This window comes from Bos indicus x Bos taurus, chromosome 6, assembly GCF_003369695.1.
Source record: "Bos indicus x Bos taurus breed Angus x Brahman F1 hybrid chromosome 6, Bos_hybrid_MaternalHap_v2.0, whole genome shotgun sequence".
NCBI lineage: Eukaryota > Metazoa > Chordata > Mammalia > Artiodactyla > Bovidae > Bos > Bos indicus x Bos taurus.
The window spans coordinates 111,779,526-111,790,609 of record NC_040081.1 but is presented as its reverse complement, the minus strand read 5'-3'; the positions used below and the strand labels follow the sequence as shown (position 1 = coordinate 111,790,609).

The following is an 11,084-nucleotide window of genomic DNA, read 5'->3' as shown; positions in this document are numbered from 1 at the left end:
ACACAATGCATTTAATTGCAATATACATTTAAGTCTCTTTTATTCAAAGAGAACCCTATGCTATCCCTGACTTATTAAAGAAACCAGATCAGAGAAAGACAAATATCATATTATATCACATATATGTATAGCCTAAAAGAAATAATACAAATGAACATATTTACAAAATAGAAATAGACTCTCACATATAAAAAAATGAACTTAAGATAACCAATGGGGAAAGTGGTAGGGTGGCAGAGCAGGAGAGATAAACTGGGAGTTTGAGACTAACAGATATATACCACTACATATAAACAGATGACAACAAGGACCCACTTATAGCACAGGGAACTATATGCAGTATTTTATAATAATATATAATGGAAAAGGATTTGAAAATTGGGTTTTTCCCCGGTGGCTCAGACAGTAAAGAATCTACCTGCAAAGCAAGGGACGTGAGTTCCATCCCTGGGTCAGGAAGATCCCCTGGAGAAGGGATTGGCTACCCACTCCAGTATTCTTGCCTAGAGAATTTCATGGACAAAGGAGCCTGGTGGGCTACAGTTCATGGGGTCACAAAGATTTGGACATGACTGAGTGATGCTGGGAGGGATTGGGGGCAGGAGGAGAAGGGGACGACAGAGGATGAGATGGCTGGATGGCATTACTGACTCGATGGACGTGAGTCTGGGTGAACTCCAGGAGTTGGTGATGGACAGGGAGGCCTGGGGTGCTGCGATTCATGGGGTCGCAAAGAGTCGGACACGACTGAGCAACTGAACTGAACTGAACTGAGTGACTAACACTTTCACTTCATATACATATATCTATATCTACATATAGATATAAAACTGAATCACCGTGCTCTACACCCGAAACTAACACAACACTGTCAATCAGCTACACTCCAATTAAAAACAAAGAAGAAACCAAGCCAACTGCCCACAGAATCTACATTACGATTGTTTCCTGATACTGTAATTTTCCTTATTCCTCCAATGCTGAATTTTATTTATTTATTTTTTAACTGAAGGATAATTGCTTTATAGAATTTTGCTGTTTTCTGTCAAACCTCAACATGAATCAGCCATAGGTATACATATATCCCCTCCCTCTTGAGCCTCCCTCCCGAGCCTCCCTCCCATCTCCCTCACCATCCCATGCCTCTAGGTTGATACAGAGCCCCTGTCTGAGTTTCCTGAGAAATTCAAATTATTGTTGTTAATAATAAGAAGCTATTAATAGATCTAGAAGGCTTAGGTTCACATTCAACACTTCGTAGGTAGTGCCATTTATTTTGAAAAGTTTTTTTTTTTTTAAGTATCTATGACGACAGAGGATGAGATGGTTAGATGGCATCACCGACTCAATGAACATGAGTTTGGGTAAACTCCAGGAGTTGGTGATAGACAGGGAGGCCTGGCATGCTGTGGTTCATGGGGTCACAAAGAGTCGGACACGACTGAGCGACTGAACTGAACTGAGCTGAACCATGTTTTTAGCTCTGGGAGTTGCAAAGGTAAATACTATATGTCATAACCTTGCCATTAAAGATCTTACAGCCTCACAGGAGAGAAAGACATGTAAACCAATCAATGGAATGGTATAGGGGTCATGGAGGATTTGTGTGGGGATGTAAATTCTGATGGGGAATCAAGGCGGCATGAGGAAGAGATGAACGAGCTGGCTCTGGAGGGAACGGTAGTGTCTGTCAACCAAAAGATGGATAGTGAGGCAGGCACAGTGAACCCAGAACCCACGTGTCTAAAGGCAGGGACACAAACGCACGGGGACAGGTTGTGCGGGGCCTTAGCTGCCAAATCAAGGAATTTGGACTTTGTCTTTTGAGCAATGGCAAGCCCAGAAAGGATTTAATTGAGGGAGATTTTCATCTCTGTGTGTAGTTCTTAGCTTCTTAGCATGAAAAGTTATTCCAGAAACTGCCCTCCCAGCCCAAGGTGGACTCCGTAAGTCCTGTTTCAAGTCCACGGCATGTGGTTCCAGACAAAAGCTTGACATTTGTCCTTTGAGAGGTCCTGATGCCATGTTTATTCTGCTCTTTGGTCCATTAAGTGGCCTTCAAACCATGGAAACAGGGTTTAGGTTCTCCATCTAGCAGCGAACAAAGAACAGATACATAATAAGCAGTTGTTATGTGCACTCTGTTTCTTCTCCTGCTCTGCCCAGCAAGGCTAACCAAGTTGCAGTGGAAGCAGACCTTCAGATAGTGCCAGTTGCCTCCTCTTCAGGCCCTTTTTGCTCATTAATGGTTGAAAGAGTAATTGTGGTACCTGCTCAGAGGAACCAATAAATAAAAGGCAGGTTCCTGCCTCTGGGAAACTGTGCAATAGGCTCGAAGAAAGAAACCAACTGGAAGTGCTAAAACGGAGACAAGACCATCATCTGTTGCATCCGTACAAAGCGGTGACCTCAGATTCACTCATCTTGTTTGCACACAGAGGCCAGAAGCCAGATGTAAGATCTTGACAAAGTATTACCTTCCAGCCCCTACCTACATACATTTCCATCAAGGTGAGACTTAGGCACTAATTTTTCAAAATTTCCAGGAGATTCCAATGCAAATAAGTTTGCAAATATAAGACAGGGGAGGGAAAAAAAAAAAAAAACTCTCCTTTTCTGTATTAGGTACAGTGTCTGGGGTCTGTGGATTAAATGGAAAAAAAGGAGATTGACAGGAGAAAAGGTTAATTTTAGGTGTATATGGAGACTTCAAAGAGAAGAAGTGAAAACCCCAAAGAGTGGCTGGACCCAGGAACATATATACCATTTTAACAAAAAGTAATAAAGAGTTAAAAAGAGCCCAGACAAAGGAAAAGGAAATTTGGGGCTTCCAGAGAAATGGTGTTGTTCATTGTTGGTAAGCTGCTAAGTCGTGACCAACTCTGCAACCCCATGGACTGCAGCACACCAGGCTTCCCTGTCCTTCACTATCTCAGGGAGTTTGGTCAAACTCATGTTCACTAAGTCAATGATGTCATCCAACCATCTCATCCTCTGTCACCCCCTTCTCCTTTTGCCCTCAATCTTTCCCAGCATCAGGGTCTTTTCCAATGAGCCAGCTCCTTGCATCAGGTGGCCAAAATATTGGAGCTTCAGCTTCAGCATCGGTCCTTCCAGTGAATATTCAGGGTTGATTTCGCTTAAGAAGTGTAGCCAACAATTTACCAGTAATAGTCAAAGATAAAGAAACCAATCAATAAATATTACTAAACACCGTGTTTGTATTTCTCTGCTCTTTGATTTTTTTTCCCAGGGCACATTTCACCATCTAACATAATTCATTCATTGATTAAGTAGATTATTTACTGTTTGTCTGCTCATGCTGGAATATAAGTTCCTTTGTGTCTGTGTTTTGTGATTGTCCCGAGTCCTAGCTCAATGCCTTGCACATAGTAAGCAGTCAGAACTAATTACTGAAGGAAATGCATGAGTGAAAGATGAATGGTACCTGTCTTCTGGGGATCAGGTCGCATTAACAAAATGTGCTAGGGCTTGACTTACAAATCCAAATTGCAGTTTATGAATTAATCCAACCCCTTTTGGATTACTAGGAAGCACCAGAAGTTTGTTGAAAGCAGGTCCCTTCAGAGAGCAAATCAACATCGGCAGTTGGCATGGTGAGCCAAGAAGAAAACTTAGCACTTCGATATCCTTTAAAGCTAGTTTCATCTAAATGGATGCTGCAAACAGATTTTTTTCCCCCCACTTTGGGGATTTTTCTGTTTAGATCCTTGGAACCTATTTTACTTCATTTGCAAACTAATTCAGTGAAAGTATTATGATCCATGCTTATTGGAACAGCAATTTTAGCAATTTTGAAGAAATCGTTACTTTAGACTGCAGATTTTTAACTCCTTAAGAGCAGTGTCCTAGTTTTGAGGGGATAGCACACAGAAGAAATTTTCTATTAAATACTCTCTCTCTCTCTCTCTCTCTCTCTATATATATATATATACATGTAATGTATGTATATATGTATGTATATATAAAATATATACACTTGTTAAAATGGAACCAAATAATGAATCCCCAGTTCATAAATGGAGAGGTCAAAATTTGAACTAGGTCCTTTCTCTTTCCATGGCCCAGGCTGATGATAATCATGATTCCTAAGTTTTCTGAGTGTTACCCACGTGCCAGGCATTGTTCTAAATACTTTGTATTTTTTAAATCAGGTTCCTGGTGAGAAGGAATTCAACTTCAAGTTGCCTTCTTCCAGGGCACAGCTTATCTGTGTATTTTCATGTCCCTGAGATTGGCTCTTTCGCATAGAAAACACTACTCAAGAGTTGTATTTTGCCTTAAATAATTCATATTCAATTTATTAAAGTGACAGATTCACAAAATCTAATTGTCCCTTAGGATTTTAGCTTCATTCTTATAAATTTATGCTTCCTTTATAAATCAAGCAAATTCATTTATTTATTTCTGCAAAGTAATGATGACTTAATTCTTTTTATTTGGGGAAAATTTTAAACGTACACAAAAATTGAATGGATAAAATAATAAATTTGCAGATATTCATCCCTCAGTTTCAAAGATCATCAGCTAATGGCCAATTTATTTCATCCATACTTCTACCCACTTCCCCCTCTGTTATTATTATGAGCTAATCCTCAGTGTCAAAGCATTTTATATACAAATATGCCCATATATACGTTAAAATGGTAAAAGCTCATACTCATAAACACTCAGAATTTGAAATGTGTTGAATACTGCATAGTTTATTGCTAAGAATTCATACTTCATGACTTTCATTTTAACGTCTTATTAGTCATAAATTTAGACTTGTTTTCATATGCTTATCCACCAGTAGGGATCCTCTTGCATTAATAATTTGTTTATGTCTCTTATTTATACACCGCCATTAATATTTGCATTGATTTGAGGAAGCTTTTTGAAAGTTTCGTTCTTTGAAACCCCATGGACTGTATGTAGCCTGCCAGGTTCTTCTGTCCATGGGATCTCCAGGCAAGAACACTGGAGTGGGTAGCAATTCCTTTCTTCAGGGGATCTTCCCGACGCAGCTCTTGAGCCCAGGTCTCCCGCATTGCAAGCAGGCTGCTTACAGTCTGAGCCATCAAGAAAGCCCTTCAACTCCTATTGCTCTAAAATAAATCATTCTAAAACTGAAAAAAAAAAGGTTAAAAGCACCTTTAAAAACATAACCCTATTTTATTATTATACATGAACAAATTAGCAATAAATTACTAATATCAAGTGTCCAGTCTTATTAAATTTCAGATTGTCTCATAAAATCATCTCTTTAAAAACATTTTGTTAGCCTGAGCCAGAATCTAATAATATTCATATATTGCTATAGTTTGATAAGTATTTTAAACTTATTGTAACCTAAAGATTGCTTTCCTCTCTCTTTTCTATTAGTTTATTTTGAATAAAATGAGTCATTTGTTCCATAGTCCTTTCTTCACAGTTATGATAAAATTACAATTCACATAATTACTCAATTGCATTATTTCTCAAAGCAAATACAACAGTGTCAAAATAATGTTGCCATAGGCAACGGGGGTGGGAGGTGCAATTCTTTATCTCCTTAGGGATGAAAAGTCAAATTACTGTGTTTTACAATCACTTGGAATACTTTCTCTCTTGTGGATTTGACACAAACTGGATACACAGTGAAGTTCATCTGTTTCATTTTACTATGTGTTCTTCCTTACTGATTTTTAAAAATTAAATTTTGTCTTAAATTATGTAAGTTATTTGCATGGCTTGAGAGTCAAATCTACAAAAACCCCTCATAGGTCCCCATTTTCTTTTATTTCTTCTTCCAGCATTTCCTCTTTATTAATATAAGGAGATATATCCATCTATTCATATTCCCTCTGATTAAAAATAGAGCACTATTCACATACTTTGCCTACCTTGCCTTTTCCCATGGTGTATCCTGGCTCTCACTCTGTATAGCATGCAGATAGATTATTCCTTGTGAGTCTATAAAGCTGCATGTTACTGCATTGTATGAATACATACAAATTTCTTCAATCAGTATCTTGTTGATGGACATTGGGTCTTTTTCCTGTTTTTGCTATTACAATTAGTTCTGCAATAAATACCCTTGAAGTTATAATATTGTCTTTCCTTCCTTTATTTTGCCAGTGTATCTATGGGATACATTTCTGAAAATTGGGTTGTTAAAGTCAAAGTTTAAATGCACATAAAATTTTCTTAGATGTTGCCAAATTCTCTTCTCTAAGAATAGTACCATTTCCTATTTTCATAAGCAGTATATGAAAGCGCTTATTTGCCTGAAAAGGCTTGTCTACAGATTCTTCCCTGGTAGCTCAGTCCAGGAAAGAATTTGCCTGCAGTACAGGAGACCTGGGTTCAATTTCTGGGTTGGGAAGATCCCCTGGAGAAGGGAATGACAACTCATTCCAGTATTCCTGCCTAGGAAACTCATGGACAGAGGAGCCTGGTGGGCTACAGTCCTGGGATCACAAGAGTCAGACACAACTTAGCTACTAAACCACCACCATAGGATTTTTACCAAAAACTCAGAAGAAAGTTTGAATTTGCTGCCTAGTAGTTAAGAAAAGACATCTCAGTCAATCTGAAGCAGATCTCTTTTTTCATGAGTGAAATTGAACATTCACATGATCGAGTCAATCCTAAAGAAAAGCAACCCTGAATATTCATTGGAAGGACTGATGCTGAAGCTAAAGCTCCAATACTTTGGATCACCTGATGTGAAGAGGTGACTCATTGGAAAACACTCCGATGCTGGGAGAGACTAAGGGCAGGAAAGGAAAGGGATGGCAGAGGATGAGATAATTAGATAGCATCACCAACTCAATGGACATGAATATAAGCTAACTCTGGGATATAGCAGAGGACAGAGAAGCCTGGCATGTTGCAGTTCACTGGGTCACAAAGAGTCGGATGTGACTTTGTAACTGAACAGCAACATAATCAAGTCATTTATATTTATTTTTCTGTGAGTCATTTGTTTATTCTCTAGCTTGTTTTCTGTAAACTGTAGGTATTTACAAATTTTTTTTTTGTAATTCTATGTATGTTAGCTGACGTTCAAAATTGGGAAAGGAGTACGTCAAGCCTATATATTGTCACCCTGCTTATTTAACTTATATGCAGAGTACACCATGCAAAATGCTGGGCTGGATGAAGCACAAGCTGGAATCAAGATTGCCGGGAGAAATATCAATAACCTCAGATATGCAGATGACACCACCCTTATGGCAGAAAGTGAAGAGGAACTCAAAAGCCTCTTGATGAAAGTGAAAGAGGAGAGTGAAAAAGTTGGTTTGAAGCTCAACATTCAGAAAATGAAGATTATGGCAGAAAGTGAAGAGGAACTGAAGAACCTCTTGATGACGGTGAAAGAGGAGAGTGAAAAAGCTGGCTTAAAACCCAACATTCAAAAAATGAAGATCATGGCATCCGGTCCCATCACTTCATGGCAAATAGATGGGGAAACAATGGAAACAGTGACAGACTTTACTTTCTTGAGCTCTAAAATCACTGCAGATGGTGACTACAGCCATGAAATTAAAAGACTCTTGCTCCTTGGAAGAAAAATTTTGACCAACCTAGACGGCATATTAAAAAGCAGAGACATTACTTTGCTGATAAAGGTCCATATAGTCAAGCTATGGCTTTTCTAGTAGTCATGTATGGATGTGAGAATTCTACCATAAATAAGGTTGAGCACCGGAGAACTGATGTTTTTGTTTTTTTTTGTTTTTTAATTTTATTTTTAAACTTTACATAATTGTATTAGTTTTGCCAAATATCAAAATGAATCCACCACAGGATGCTTTTGAACTGTGGTGTTGGAGAAGACTCTTGAGAGTCTCTTGGACTGCAAGAAGATCAAACCAGTCCATCCTAAAGGAAATCAATTCTGAATATTCATTGGAAGGATTCATGCTGAAGCTGAAGCTCCAGTACTTTGGCCACCTAATGTAAAGAGCTGACTTATTGGAAAGGACCTTGATGTTGGGAAAGATTGGAGGCAGGAGGAGAAGGGGACAACAGAAAATGAGATGGTTGGATGGCATCATGGACTCAATGCACATGAATTTGAGCAAACTCGGGGAGATGGTGAAGGGCAGGGAAGCCTAGCATGTGGCAGTCCATGGGGTTGCAAGGAGTCAGACATGACTGAGCAACTCAACAACAACAAATGTATGTTAGCAATGTTTATAAATATATATTTGTTGTTCTACAAGGAGTTAATGATTCTTCCCTGGTAGCTCAAATGGTAAAGAATCTGCCTGCAGTGTAGTAGACATGGGTTCATTTCCTGAGTCGGGAAGATCCCCTGGAGAAGGAAATGGAAAACCACTCCAATATTCCTGCCTGGAAAAATCCCATGGACAGAGGAGCCTGGCAGGCTACAGTCCATGAAATCTCAACAGTCGGACATGACTTAGCAACTAAACCATCACAACCAAGGAGTTAATATTTTCCCAGTTTGACTTTTCCCCCTTTGCTTTTGGCATCTTTAACACGAAAACTTGTTTTTTCTTTTTATAGTTTGACATTTATTTATAGTTCTTTTGGATTTTGAATAATAAGAACATTTTTCTAACCCTAAATTGTAGTGGAATTCACTCATGGTTTTGTTCAGTGCTTGTGTTTTAATTTTTTCACACTTAAATATCTTATCCATCTGAAATCCATTCTGGTGTATGGTGGAAGAAATTGATACATGGTTATCTTTTTCATCTGATTATCCAATGATCCTGATGTTACTTATCAAAAAGTCAATCTCTCCTCCACTCATTTGAGAAGCTATCTGTATCACATACTAAATTTACAGCTGTAATTTTTGTCTGTTTCTTTGTTTTCTCTTTGCTTCATTGATGTGCCTGTCTATTCACCAATTTTAGATATACCAAAGCTTGGTAGTAGGTTTCCATATATGATAGGATTACCATCCATGGAGTTCCTCAGTGTCAGGGTTTTTCTGGGGCTATTCTTGTTTGTTTATAGTTTCAAATGGAATTTGTAATCCACTTGTATGGTTTCAGAAAAAAATCAGCTGATATTTCTACTGGGGTTGTATTATCTTTGTAAGTTGACAGGCAAAAATAGCCTCTCTATATAGGAACAGTAGAGTTTAAGTCTACTTTGGGAGTTTTATTTAAGATATTAAAGGATATTAATTATATAAAGCCATTCCCCTAGAGAAAGGAATGGCTATTCACCCCAGTATTCTTGCCTGGAGAATTCCATGGACAGAGGAGCCTGGCAGGCTGCAGTCCTTGGGGTTGCAAAAGAGTCAGACAGGACTGAGTAACTAACACTTTACTCTCACATATTATCTTAATGCCTCTGTTATATTAATATTCTGTTTTATTATATAACTAATATAAAAATAGCACACACAACCTTAGCAACAAAATCAGGTTCTTCCACTCCTCAGGAAGCTGGAACAAGAAGAGTGAAATTCATTGCTATGTAACACTTTGTTGGAAGTATTAGTCATTATAAATGTTACATACAATGGATTACATGAAGGTATTTATATGAAGATGATGGATATCACTCTTTTCAAGGCTAATTTTAGTGAAAATCTCTGGCTTTATTATTAAGGTTATGTATGTAATTTTTGCTTCCCTGGTGACTCAGTGGTAAAGAATCTGCCTCCCAATTCAGGAGACGTGGGTTTGATCTCTGGGTTGGGAAGAACCCCTGGAGAAGGAAATGGCAACCCACTCCAGAGTTCTTGCTTGGGAAATACAGTGTTTGGGGTCGTAAGGAGTTGGGCATGACTGAGCAACTAAATAACAACAAAAACATTAATTTTTACATATGATAAGGAAATATCTAATAATTCTTACTTTATCATTTTTTTTTAATTTAATATATCAATGTTTAAAATCTGTAAATGGATTTCGGCAATGTTCTTTCTGCATCTCTGGTATATAATCATGATTTTTCTCTCAGGTGTTTTAATTTGATGAATTTTATAAAGATAACTCTTAATAATGAGCCACTTTTACATTCCTCAAAAAAAGGACACATGCTTTTAATGTATAGTTCTAGTGGACTGTTTGCTAATATTTCATTGAAAATTTTTAGTGTGAATACTTATTTTTCTTTTTTTAACTTTTTGAATAATTTTATGAATTTTCAGTATCAATGTCATACTTACTTTATAAAGTGCATTTAGGACTTTTCCTTTTTATATTTAATTCTTAGTATCACTGGGATTGAAAAATACATATTCATTGAAGAGCAGTTTTACCATTCCAATTAACTAAGGCTGCCTATCCATTAAGGAAGGCAGATAACATTCCAGTTAACTGTATAAGAGGCTTTGGCTATGAACGAGGCTGAAAGCTTCAGGCAGCCATGCGTCATGCTCTCAAAGCTATTTTTTCTCATTTCAGATTGGATAGACATAGTAAGTGCTCAAAACTATTAGATATTGTGATAAGATGACCAAAAATTCATGAGCCTAATGAAAATCATGAATCTGAAATAAAAACCAACAAACATTGTCTGACGATAGGATGGAATATTTGAAACTGGGACTATTCTGGAAACTCCTGGGTGTATTATTATGGCTTTTAGAGACCCTAATGTTTATAGGACTTTAACATAAAGGAAATGAACTAACACTGAGATATTTACTAAACCTGAAGCTTGGTTCTAGGGGCTTTTCCTACTTGATACTATTGAATTCAAGCTTAAGAGTCCATGGGAGTAGTTTTTACTTACTGGGACTTCCCAGGTGGCACTACTGGTAAAGAAACTGACTGCCAAAGCAGGAGATGTAAGACATCAGGGTTTGATCCCTGGGTGGGTAAGATCCCCTGGAGGAGGGCATGGCAACCCACTCCAGTATTCTTGCCTGGAGAATCCCACGGACAGAGGAGCCTGGCGGGCTGCAGTCTATGGTCTCAAAGTGTTGGACACAACTGAAGCAACTTAGCACACACATATGCATTACTTATTATTGCTCTTTTCAAGTGAAGAAACTAAGGCTTAGAGTAGCTAAGAGACTTTACATAAAATTATGGATTTTAAACATAAAAATTATGAATTATAATTATGAATTACAATTCATAATTTTAGGAAGTGACAAAGAA

At 37.8% G+C, this 11,084-nt stretch overlaps 1 long non-coding RNA gene across 1 annotated transcript in view; it reads right to left on the bottom strand.

Annotated features, from left to right (window-relative positions):
• Positions 1-1,439: 1,439 nt before the first annotated feature.
• LOC113894543 overlaps positions 1,440-11,084 on the bottom strand; it is a 45,413-nt gene continuing 35,768 nt past the window's right edge. Inside the window, exon 5 of the long non-coding RNA XR_003511613.1 lies at positions 1,440-2,091. This is a non-coding gene — a long non-coding RNA (uncharacterized LOC113894543). The remainder of the gene's footprint in view (positions 2,092-11,084) is intronic.